The sequence below is a fragment of the Garra rufa genome, chromosome 8 (genome assembly GCF_049309525.1).
Source record: "Garra rufa chromosome 8, GarRuf1.0, whole genome shotgun sequence".
Classification (NCBI taxonomy): Eukaryota; Metazoa; Chordata; class Actinopteri; order Cypriniformes; family Cyprinidae; genus Garra; species Garra rufa.
The window spans coordinates 50544322-50557816 of record NC_133368.1 but is presented as its reverse complement, the minus strand read 5'-3'; the positions used below and the strand labels follow the sequence as shown (position 1 = coordinate 50557816).

At 33.7% G+C, this 13495-nt stretch overlaps 1 pseudogene; it reads right to left on the bottom strand.

The window, feature by feature from the left end:
- Window positions 1–9018: 9018 nt before the first annotated feature.
- Window positions 9019–13495, bottom strand: part of LOC141340246 (NACHT, LRR and PYD domains-containing protein 3-like) — a 10138-nt pseudogene continuing 5661 nt past the window's right edge.

The window sequence follows — 13495 nt, the reverse complement described above, 5'->3', positions numbered from 1 at the left end:
GTCTCGATGGTACATGCAAAGTTTTGTAATGGTACACCAATGCATTGATCAAAATGTAGCATTTTATATCATAATACTCTATTGTAGTCAATGGCAATTTCATGTTTTGTTTAATCATAGCACCACAATACCACCATTTTTTGTGTGTGTCCTTAGAGTGTGCCCATACATATGTGTGTCAAATTTGGTGACAATATATCATTTTGTTTTGGAGTTATAGACATTTTTCTATTTAAGAAGAGAAAAAATGACCGATGGCTGACTTTGTTCACATTTTTTAGCCATTTACTATTTAAATTTTGGCAATTGGGCATAGAGCCTGCACGCTATGTTTCAGAATTTTCTACGGTGGTTTTGTGTCGATCAGAGTAACAGTTTCTAAGATTTTGGCAAATGTTTTTTAAGCGCTAAAATGCAACGTTGTGCAAATCATACAGCACAACCTGGCATGTTTGGTATCACTGGACTCTGCAAGGATTTAAGAGTCTAAAAAGTTGACTCCAGTGAAAATAAGTCAACCACATCCAAAGTTATAAGCATGTAAATATTTGATTTTATCACTAGGTGGCACTGGCTCGAAACTTCTCAGGCTCCTTCAGGGCATCCTGATGACCCATACCAAGTTTTGTGACGACACGTCAATGCGTTCATAAAATATAGCATTTTACTACAAAATTTAAAATGTCCGACACCCAAAACATGGGAAAATTCGAACATTGAAAGTATCATTCGACTCGGCATGACGCATCGAATCTAAAGAGACCCGTTTTGTGATTTTTGGCCAAACCATTCAGAAGTTATAAGCAAAAATACAAATTTTTCGTTTCTCCTGACCACTAGGTGACACTGTGCCGAAACACTGCAGGTCACCTCAGGTCAAGGTTGTTATACAGTAACACACACCAAGTTTGCTCTCAATACACCAAACTACTGCAGAGATACAGTATAGGCTCACATCCATTTTTGGATGCTTTTCGCAAAATTTGTTTACACGTTATTCGAGAACGGTTCAACTAATAAACTTTACTTCCATAAGTTTTTTCCAGCATCATCTGAAGATGATCTGAGCTCATTTTGGTGAAAATCGGACAAACCGTCTAAGACTAGTTCAAAGTAGTATGTTTTACAAACTATTAAAAATAGTAAAACAAAAATAACTAAACCTTACGATTTTTGAATTTTGGACAACTTGGCATGACCCAGGGATTCAGAGAAAAAAGGAATTTTGATTCTGTGCCTTATGGTTCAAAAGTTATTAGCATAACCATGAGTGAAAATTTGGACAAGTGGTGGCGCTAGAGAGTTTGAGTTAGAGACTCCAAATTTGCTATGGTTAATGTTGAGACTGTCCTCTATTAGTGTGCCAAATTTTACAACTTTCCCACAAGCAGTTCTATTGGCTGCCATAGACTCAAGAGTGAAAGAAGAAACAGAAGAGAATGCCTATGGATACAATAGGTGACCTTTGTGGTCCAGGGTCACATATGGGAACTGACAACCATTGTAGGGAAAAGTGGGGCAAGTTGTCACAATATTATTCTCATGTGAAAATGTTTGCAAGCCAATTTCTGTACAGAAACAAACCTTAATACTGCAAAAACTGCAACTACATACCTAAACATTTCCACTGTTATCCATCTGGTAAAAAAGACAGCTTATTTACACACTTTGACACTAACAGGGGCATGTTGTCACACTGGGGTCAATATTCAATATTTTTTGCACCCTCAGTTGTCCTATCCTAACAAACAAAATTGAACCTTATGACTGGTTTTGTGGTCCAGGGTCACATGCCTGTATGGGACCTGACAACCATTGTAGGGAAAAGTGGGGCAAGTTGTCACAATATTATTCTCATGTGAATATGTTTGCAAGCCAATTTCTGTACAGAAACAAACCTTAATACTGCAAAAGCTGCAACTACATGCCTAAACATTTCCACTCTTATCCATCTTGTAAAAAAGACACAGCTCATTTACACACTTTGACACTAACAGGGGCATGTTGTCACACTGGGGTCAATTAAAGCAGTGCAAAATAAGCTGAAAACTAATGGTAATGAATAAATTATATCAAATTACAAATGTAAAAATTAAACAAATTAAGTTTGAAGGCCAAAATGAAACAAATGGAACAAACCAATGCAATTTACTATACTGCTAAAGAAAACAAGCAAACAAACATGATTTCTTAAATTAAAAAGACTGTATTTTTCTATAAAACTTAGAAAAAAATTGTTTTACAGTGTTGTGTATTCATTTCCTTATGGCTGGTTTTGAGGTCCAGGGTCACATATGAGACCTGACAACCATTGTAGGAAAAAGCGGGGCAAGTTGAAAATATTTTTCTCATGTGAATATGTTTGCAAGCCAATTCCTGTACAGAAACAAACCTTAATACTGCAAACACTTCAACGACATGCCTAAACATTTCCACCGTTATCCATCTGGTAGAAAAGACACAGCTCATTTACACACTTTGACACTAACAGGGGCATGTTGTCACAATGGGGTCACTTAAAGCAGTGCGTTATAAGCAGAAGGACTAACAGTAATGAATAAATTATATCAAATTACAAATGTAAAAATTGAACAGAAATTAAGTTTGAAGGCCATAATGAAACAAATGGAACAAACCAAAACAGTTGCTAAAGAAAACCAAGACACAGCTTATTTGCACACTTTGACACTAACAGGGGCAGGTTGTCACATTGGGGTCAATTAAAGCATTGCAATATAAGCAAAGGGACTAATGGTAATAAATAAATTATATCAAATAACAAATGTAAAAATTGAACAGAAATTAAGTTTGAAGGACAAAATGAAACAAATGGAACAAACCAAAGCAGTTGCTAAAGAAAACCAAGACACAGCTTATTTGCACACTTTGACGTTAACAGGGGCATGTTGTCACATTGGTGTCAATTAGCAGATAGACTAAGGGTAATCAATAAATTATATCAAATTACATATTTAAAACAAATAACAGAAATTAAGTTTGAAGGCCACAATGAAGCAAATGGAACAAACCAAAGAAGTTTACTCTACTAATGAAAACAAGCAAACATGATTTTTTTTATTTTTTTATTTTTTTTATAAAAGACTGCATTTGTCTGTAAAACATACTTCAATCATCTTTGCATTGCTTCGAAAAATCATTTTTACAGTCTTGTGTACCAGGAACTTTACTCAAAATCGTATCATGTGATAACTTACCTGTGTGACAACTAGCCCCGGTCTGTGTAAGCAGTGAAAGTATCACAGATTGACCAAGTGCCCAAATCCCCTCTAAAACCATCAAAAACACACTCAGGCTAGATTAGGTAAACAACAGCAGTGTTTTAATTAAATATTTAGGCCTACCTTCAAACAGTAAACGCGTTAAACGAAGCCATGGACTTCCGGTAACACTTTGCGTGAGTCTTTGAACGAATCGGCGTCACGTTTCTATTTAATCGGCTCATTAAAATCAGACTTCAAGAAAGCTCTACAAAGCATAGTGTCACTAACTTTTCTTGATCACTAGAGGTCAGTGTTTGCATGTCTAATACACTACAGACACTAAAAAACGAACATGAGGGGAAGTTCTTTTGGCTGTAAAAAAACAGCTCGTTTTCTGCCAACACATTGAATAGCTTAAATAGTTTAAAGCAGTCTAATTTTAATTTGCAACAAATACTACAGTTTGCAGAAATAATGGACTACAGTAATAACAAACATGATATTTTTCTCTTTTGTTTGTTTTGGATGTGTTCTGTTATAGCTTCAAGCTCTTCTAAAAGAGTTTAAGAAAAGCACACAAAAACGTTCATTTACTAATTAGATGAGAAACATTTGTGTCAATATTTATATAATGAGACTTTTGATTGCAGATGTTTGCATATTGGCAAAAATGAGCATATCTATTGTTCAGATTTCTTCTAAAACTATAGACACAACTGAGGTAATGGCAGCTTTTCGGAAGGAAAATCTCAGAAACAAGAGATTTCATCTGAATCTCCATTTAATGACATAAGAAAAACAGTTGAGTAATAAGATTTTAATGTGAGCATGTTGCTTTGTGTAACATCATAAGCTACCCTATTTAAAAAGTAATAGATTTAAAATGAATTTATTTTATACTAAGTATAGTTCAAGTCTATTACTGACATATCACTTGAGACTTACTGATATAAAAATTACAATTAAACTTTTTGATTACTGCTTGTGCACAATGCACATCTCTTAATAACACGCCTAAAATACCTTTTAATGCCACTATTGATGAGAACTGTATGATTGACAATCAAATACTTTGAATATAGTATATAGTTTTGAGCAAAAACTTACTTAATTCAAATATATTTTTAACAATATTATTTTTCCGAGCCTGTTTGGCAGATATTTGCTCTAGTTTTAAGCAAAAACGTACTTAATTTTAATATATTATTAACAATATTATTTTTCTGAGTCCATTTGGTTTTAATTAAAAACTTAGTTTTAATATATTATTGACAATACTTTTTTTGAGCCCATTTGGCAGATATTTGTTGTAGTTTTAAGCAATAACTTACTTAATTTTAATATTAACTATTATTTTCCTAAGTCCGTTTGGCAGATATTTGTTGTAGTTTTAAGCAAAAACGTAATCAATTTTAATTTATTATTAAAAATATTATTTTTTCTGAGCCCATTTGGCAAATATTTGTTGTAGTTTTAAGGAAAAACATACTTAGTTTTAATATAATATTGACAATATTATTTTCCTAAGTCCGTTTGGCAGATATTTGTTCTAGTTTTAAGCAAAAACGTACTTAATTTTAATATATTTTTAACAATATTATTTTTTCTGAGCCCATTTGGCAAATATTTGTTGTAGTTTTATGCAAAAACTTAATTAATTTTAATATATTTTTTTACAATATTATTTTTCTGAGTCCAGTTGGTTTTAAGCAAAAACTTACTTAGTTTTAATATATTATTAACAATATTATTTTCCTAAGTCCGTTTGGCAGATATTTGTTCTAGTTTTAAGCAAAAACGTACTTAATTTTAATATATTTTTAACAATATTATTTTTTTCTGAGCCCATTTGGCAAATATTTTTTGTATTTTTATGCAAAAACGTACTTAATTTTAATATGTTTTTAACAATATATTTTTTTCTGAGCCCATTTGGCAAATATTTGTTGTATTTTTAAGGAAAAACTTGCATAATTTTAATATGTTTTTAACAATATTATTTTTTCTGAACCCATTTGGCAATTATTTGTTGTAGTTTTATGCAAAAACATACTTAATTTAAATTTTTTATTAACAATATTATTTTCCTAAGTCCGTTTGGCAGATATTTGTTCTAGTTTTAAGCAAAAACAAACTTAAATTGTAATTTATTATTAACAATAATCTAGTATATAGTACATCTTTAGTTGGACTTAAAGCACAATTAAAGCACAAAATTAGTTGTTCCAATTTAGCAGACTTTAAATATACCAGGTTAGTATAATAAAAATATTTCTATTAAGGTTATAATATGTAAATGTATGAAATAAATGTATTTTAAATACATTTTAGTATATTTATTTTCACTAGTTTTGTAATTAAAATTATATATAGTATATGATTCCAAGAGTCTTAAAATGCAGAAGAAATAATAATACCAGCTCCTGCACCAATTTATTTCACACGAGGAAGCAGAATGCCTCCTATGTTCCTCAAGACAAAATATAGTCTGGATGAAGCCTATCAGATTTCCCTGGAGAGAGACTACTGGAATATCACTATATTGAATTATCTGCAGGGGCCTGAGATGAGAAGGTGGCCAATAACATGGGCTACTTCTTGACCTCGTGAAGCAGTTAATGTCACGCCAGTAAAACGCTAAGATGTTTATCAAGTACTGATGGTGTGCTGAAGCTCATCTGGTGATCCTGGATGAACACCATCACGGCTTATCCACATAAATGACCTTACTTTCTTGTCCAATGTTGCATTTGGATTCAATAAATAGCATAATTGACTTAACATTAACATGTGATTCATAAGTGACATAAGTGATGAGACAAGAAACATTAACAGAGCTGTTTTTGGCATATTATGCAAATGATTTAAGAGTGAATGTGTTAATATTTTAAAATAAAATTAGTATTTGCAAAAGTTTAAATGCACTGTACAAAAAGTTTATTTCTCTAGTTATTTTCTTCTTGCCATTTCTTTGGTACTAATTGTGACATTTATTAGCAATTTTGGAGAGAAAATGGTTTCTACACCAACTATTTTCAGTGTGTTTTACAAGAAAAATCAATTTTATACCTCAGAATTTTAAGTTTAATTCAATGAGTTACTTGCTGGCTCTTTGTAATTAGCCTGTTTGTAAAATTTTCTAAAGATTTTTTTGGGGGAATTATTTTTTTTTGTTTGTTTTTATTTATTCTCTTGAAACGCTTTTAAATTCTAGGCCTCAATCAATTCACAATCACTTAAAAGTTTGAAGTTTACAACTTTTCTTTTCACTTTCTGTAATTTTCAGAATATGGGTCAAAGATGAAAAAGGTTTAAGCATGTTGTTTTTTTAAGTTTAATTTACTTGCATTTTGCTTTTGCTTTTCTGAGCAAAAAATAATCATACATTTTTCTTAATTTACAGAAGAAACCCACTAAAATGTCATTCAGTGTAACAATCATGTCAGGCATATTTACAACAAAAATCAATTTATGGCATATTAAAAGACAAATTACTTTCACCCCAAATACTAATTAGTTGTAATTCTATGTTTTTAAAATGTGCCACTATCCTAGGTTTTGCCCATTTGTCAGTAAGATTTTTTTACTAATTTAAAACACAATACAATTTAATATGCTCCCATATTCTTTTATATATTTTAATATGTACAAGTGCGAATAAGATGTTGTTTAAATTTTTACATAAATATCGTGTTACACTGAATGACAATCTAAAATTAATTCAACCAAATTTGTGACATTTTATTCTCTAAAAACTTTAAATTAGACACTTTACTTACATTTAAATGTGATTTCTATCGACATAAAATCACTCTTGTAAATGTATTTTGACGTGGACATCTTAATGTCATTTAACCCATTTAAGAAAATAAAAAAGTGATCGTGCATTGATCAAGGGTGGCCTCGCTCCATGATTGCAACGATTTTAATAAATAAATCACACGACTACTAGTCCCGCTTCTCTCCACGTTTTGTTTCAAGAAATAAATCATGATTTTAACCTCAAGCTAAACACAGAAGACGAAAAACTCTGCCTGTCCCACAATAAACACAGAACATAACAGGTCTACACTCTTAAAACATAAAGCTTTCAAAATGATGTTTTTGCAGTGATGCCATAGAAGAACCATTTTTGGTTCCCCAAAGAGCCTTTCAGTGAACAGTTCTTAATATAACCATTTTTAAGAACATTTAAAAAGAAACTTTTTCGACTATAAAGAACCTTTTCTGCATAGATGTTCAAGGTTCTTTATCTCCATCAATGCCAATAAAGAACCTTTATTTTTAAGAGTGTATTAAGCTCAGAGATGGTTAGGGCCAGTTATGGATCACATGTTTCAGATTGATTACATCTTTCCCCTGTATCCAGTGTTTCCTTACGCTAAATCCCAATTTGTTCCACTCAAAAGGTCTAAACCAAACTTTCAACTCAAATTGTCATTTTTTAATTGACTGTTTATCTACTGCGGCGAGTGGCCGTATCCGTCTTCTCTTGAAGAGCTCTTGATTGTCACATTAAGTTATTTAAATGGCCTTCTAGAGAGCAGGACCTGGAATGGAACAATATTCTTTGGCTTTGCTTCCCTGGCTCCAGCGCTTCTCATTTATTTTTATGCGGAGCGGGACAGCGCCTTGGCAATTTTCCACTGTGAAGGTAATCCAGAGGAGCCCGACTACCGAAGCCGTACAATGAATCAGTCCATTACAGTTCAATAAAAGTGCACAATTGCCTCTTCTGCTCCACTTGGCTGTGACAGCACTTAGAGGGCCTGTGATGGTGGGCTTGTTCAATGAAACAAAGTTGTTTTGTTTTCTTGAGACAATATAGTGAAATAATGAAATGAGTTACTTAAAGCACAAGATCTTCATTATAACCTCAGGTATGTGAAAGAGATCCAGAGGGGAAACTGTAAATGTCTTGACTCTTTTAGTCACACTGTAGTCCAGAAATTGCAAACATGGTTCTGTGCAGACTTTCAAGGACATGTTGAGTTGACAAACATTTTTTGAAGTAATTCATAGCCTAAGAAATCTTATTAAGTTGTCCTGAGAAAGCCAACTTACTGAAATGCTATTTAAACATACAGTTATTATTCTTCAGAGACTAAATTTCTGACTGTAACTCCTCCCAGAGCTTTAAATCTACAAACTCCAAACTCAGCCCAGATGATAACTAGACAATATTTTGCTGAGTGTGTTTTGAGATTGTAACTTGGTCACAAGGCATAATATCAATGCAACTTATCAAAAAAATCTAGCAATTTCTTTCACTTTAAATTGAAAATAAAATATTGTAGTGAATTTTCACACCTGCCATTTCCCTTGCTAATACTGCCTATTTAAGCCCTGTGTTTTCACTCTCTCATTGTAAAGTCTTGTTTGTGTTGTGCTGCATTTCTGAGCACTCTCTCTAGTTACCAATGCTATGGTTTTGATCTTGCCTGGTTTCCTGGATTTCACTGTTTGCCTGTGTTTTGGATTGTGATTGTGGATTACCCTTATTAAAGCTGTGTTTGGATCTTCAACCCAACCCTTAGAGCACATTGTGACACAAATACACCATTTAATTTTTAAAATAATGTGTTATTTTATATTATTGTTCAAATCATCCCGGGTGTCATATCAGATATCTCTGGAAAAGATAAAAATATTCATATTTTCACAGATCATCACAGAATTAAACAGTGTAAAATACAGAGAATAAAGTGGAGCTGAATTATTGCCTATTGAATATTGAAATATATTCTACAATTACACAGATGAGGCATTTTACTAAACATTTGCCATTTTAAAAGATTTAAATAATATACTCACGGTAGAATAATCTCTCCAGTTTATAATGTGGATCATCTTTCAGATCAGAGAGTAACTTCACATCAGAATCTCCCAGATTATTCAGAGTCAGGTGTCTCAGGTGTGAGGGGTTTGATCTCAGAGCTGAAGCCAGAGCAGCACAACCTTTATCTGTGACACCACAACTCCACAACCTGTAGAAAACAATGACATAATCCGTCTGGAGAAACAGTCACTTGCTCCTCTAATAAACACCTACAGGAGGACATTTGCTTGATGACATGTTCTCCATTACATCTAATTTATTAACTCTTGTGATCAAACACATCATTGTGTCATGTTTGGCAGCTTATAAACTGAACAGAAATAACACAATGAGCTCATGGCATTTGGCTCATGATCAAAAGTAAGAGGAAAACAAACTCTTACACAGAGATGAGCAGGTGAAAGAGTATTCATCAAACTAGCAGAAGCAACTGAAGCTCCAGTAAATGTTTGGTGGTAATATTAGGTTCACTGGAAAATTAAGTAAATATAATTCCTCAATTAGCCTTTGTAAAGAAACCTCATTGCTTGACTGGCTACTCTCTGCTGTCTCAGAAGATGACATTTTTGTCCTGTGTCGGCCACTGTAGCTTCTCTATGTGCAATTCACAATCTTACCACTAGATGCTGCTAAAATTTAAACACTGCAACTGTAACAGCTCCCACTCTCTGTAGTGAAGCAGTTATTGACTATTTTTCCTGTAAGTGCTTTCCAGCATTTCAGCAATAAATATGAATGCAAATTACAGCAAAGTGCATCAGCTATCGTACGGTGTTCAGCAGTGGTCAAAAAGGATTTAAACGTGACTTTTGAATCAATTTCTTCTTGAAAACAGCAGAGATATGAATTTGGACGGCAATTAAGTGACCACACAACCTTAGTGTTTGTCAAAAAAAATCTTACCACAGTTTACAATGTGTTTACAATGTGGGGACTCAGTGACTCTCAGTCCTGCAGTATCATGTTACTGAGGAGCAGCTCGTGTGTTCAATCATGTACAGCTCAATCAGCTGAACTCACAGCATCAGAAAGAGGCTAAACACTTCAAACATACTGTACATTGTGTTTCATGTGTGAGAGTCAAATATGATCTTACCACAGTTTCTCCAGTTTACAGTTAGGATCCTCCAGTCCAGCAGATAGCAGCTTCACTCCAGCATCTCCTATTTTATTCCTATTTAGACTCAGATGTCTCAGGTTTGAGGGGTTTGATCTCAGAGCTGAAGCCAGAGCAGCACAACCTTTCTCTGTGACGCCACAATAACTCAACCTGTAGAGAACAATGACACACTCTTCACTCTCTTAGATCAGTTTAAATGAAGGTAAAAGTGTAGCATAACTCGAGAGCTAGCTGATCTGAATTTGAGAACTTGTCATATTAATATTCATATTTGTAAGTTGAATTTTACGCTCACAGCTCTGATGTGAAAAGTTTCAAAACTTAGCTCTATGACTTTTGCTACTCCTTTTGAGATATTCCTGTTGCAAAACACACTTGTGTGCTTGTAAATGCACATGTGTGCGAGCAGAACTGGGGGCGGAATAAAGCCATTTTATTGGTCAATGCCTGACCAGTAAATTGAATCGATCCTTTGTGCAATGATGTAATGCAACAGCAGTTCATACAGTAATGCCATTTCAATAGATGCAATAGATTCAATTTCTTTTCATAATTAAATGGTCTGTATTACTTCCCGGTTCTTATGGCAAAAAAAAAAAATATAATATTACATTGTGAAATATAAAGAATATTAAATGTGGTAGCTCTGCTTAATGTTTCTACTAAAAACTGTTTGCCTGGAAGCAATGTTGCCAGTTGTGTATGCATGCTTACGACACATAATATAAAATGCAAAAATATCTCTGTGACCTAATAAAATATTTGTAATCTATGCTATTCTGTTGTCCTCAGTTTCATGTTTAATTTGCAAGATGCCCGCCCAGGTATCAAAGGTAGACTTGAGGTAAAAGCATGCAAGGACATGAAAAAACCTAACATTATCCGTTCTTTCACCATGTGATGCACTGTGGACCTGGATAAACATCAGTTTGACACATATCACTATTATGTATAGATTGTCCAACACAAACCTATTTCAATGATTAAATGTGCTGGTCTATTCCATAGGAAGTAAAATAAATACTAGAGTCTAGTTGTAAAAGACGCTAATGTGCCTTCTAAAAATCAAAACAATTAAGACACCTACAGGTATGTGTCACAGTCTGGCTGGGTTGAGGAGTGGAGATGGAGGAGGAGAACCGGAGTAAATGAATAAATAAAGTTTATTAAACAAAACACTGAAAATGATAACAAACAAACAAACAAAAACCGGGGGCAAGAAATGAGCACATGTAACATTAACAATGGACAGCAGGGAGTGATTAGACACAGACTAAAATACAGAGAAACGGGGGCGTGGTAACAAACGAGATAACAAGATGACGAGGGGGAAATACAAATATGGGCAAGACAAAACCAACTAAGACTAAACCAAAAGGGGGAGACAAGGACTAAACCATAAGGACTAGAAACAGAGGGGGGAAAACACTGGGAGAACAGAACAAAACAGAGACATAATCCTGACAGTATGTGCCAAAACATTTGAATATCTATTTATTTCAATAATTTGTTTCAAAACTTGTATGAAACTTGTATGTTATATTAGTTCACTACACACAGTGAAATATTTCAAGCGTTTATTTGTTTCAATTTTAATGACTAAAAACCCCCACAAAATAAGAATATCATGACAAAGTTCAACATTGTAGGCTCCCTGTGTCCCAATCTAGTCAGCTAATTAACGAACGGCTAATTATCAAAACAACTGCAAAGGTTTCCTCAGCCTCATGGGGAACACTGCTGACTTGACAGTTGTGCAGAAGACCATCATTGACACCCTCCATAAGGCAATTGCAAAAGAAGCTGGATGCTCACAGAGCGCAGTATCGAAGTATATTAACAGAGTATTAAGAGGAAGGGAAAAATGTGGCCGGAAAAGGTGCACAAGTGACAGGGATGACCATAGCCTTGAGAGGATTATCAAACAAGGGCGGTTCAGAAATCTGGGGGAGCTTCATAAGGAGTGGACTGAGACTGGTGTCAGTGCATCAAGAACCACCACATACAGACGTCTGCATGACATGGCAAAAACAACGTCAGAAGCATCTGTGCTGGGCTAAGAAGAAAAAGTACTGGTCTGTTGCCCAGTGGTCCTAAATCCTGTTTTCAGATGAAAGCAAATTTTGCATTTAATTTGGAAATCAAGTCCAAGATTATGAAGGAAGACTGGAGAGGCACAAAAGTCAAGCTGCACGAAGTCCAGTGTGAAGTTTCCACAGTCAGTGATGGTTTGGGGAGCCATGTCATCTGCTGGTGTGAGTCCATTGTCTTTTATCAAGTCCACAGTCAACGCAGCTGTCTAAAAGGACATTTTAGAGCACTTCATGCTTCCTGCTGCCGACAAGCTTTTTGGAGATGATTTAATTTTCCAGCAGGATTTGGCACCTGCCCACAAAGCCAAAACTACCAGTACCTGGTTTATTAGCCATGGAAAAACTGTACTTGAATGACCAGCAAACTCGCCTGACTTAAACCCCCATTGAAAATCTATGGGGTATTGTCAAAATCATAACACCTCAACTGTGTCAAAGGCTGATCGCCTCCATGCCACGCCATGCTCAATTAGTGCAAAAGGAGGCCCAACAAAGTACTGAGGATATAATACAGTAATTATCACACCTTTTAGAAGGCCAACATGTGTTTAATATCCTTTTTTATTGGTCACATGAAATATTCTAATTTTGTGAAATATTGGATTTTTTTGTCTTTAATCCATAATCAACAAAATTTAAGCAATAAAGACTTGAAATATTTCACTTTGTGTGTACTGAACTAATATAACATACAAGTTTCACTATTTGAAACAAATTATTGAAATAAATGGACTTTCCTTCGATATTCAAGATTTTTTTGGCACATACCTGTATATGTTTTAAATTAATAAAATAATTAATATTTGATTTTGCCATTTTAATGTTTAATGTTAGCATAGCTCTGCACAACTCATATGGTTTTCATTTTTTTTGTGTGTAGGTCTTAAAACCTTTTTAAATACCCTGTAAATAGAGAAATGATGACTGACATTTCGACTCCTATCCAATAACTGTATTTTAAAAAAAGAGCTTTTCTTACCAGAAATCTGAAGAGTGCCTGAAGGGCTACCAATGGTTTTGAAATTTTGCAAGCCCTGCACACCTTTCTCAATACCAAATACTATTAATTACTACTGCTTTATATATATATATATATATATATATATATAATATATATATATATATAATAAATATATATATATATATATATATATATATATATATATATATATATATATATATATATATATATATATATATATATATATATTATATATATATT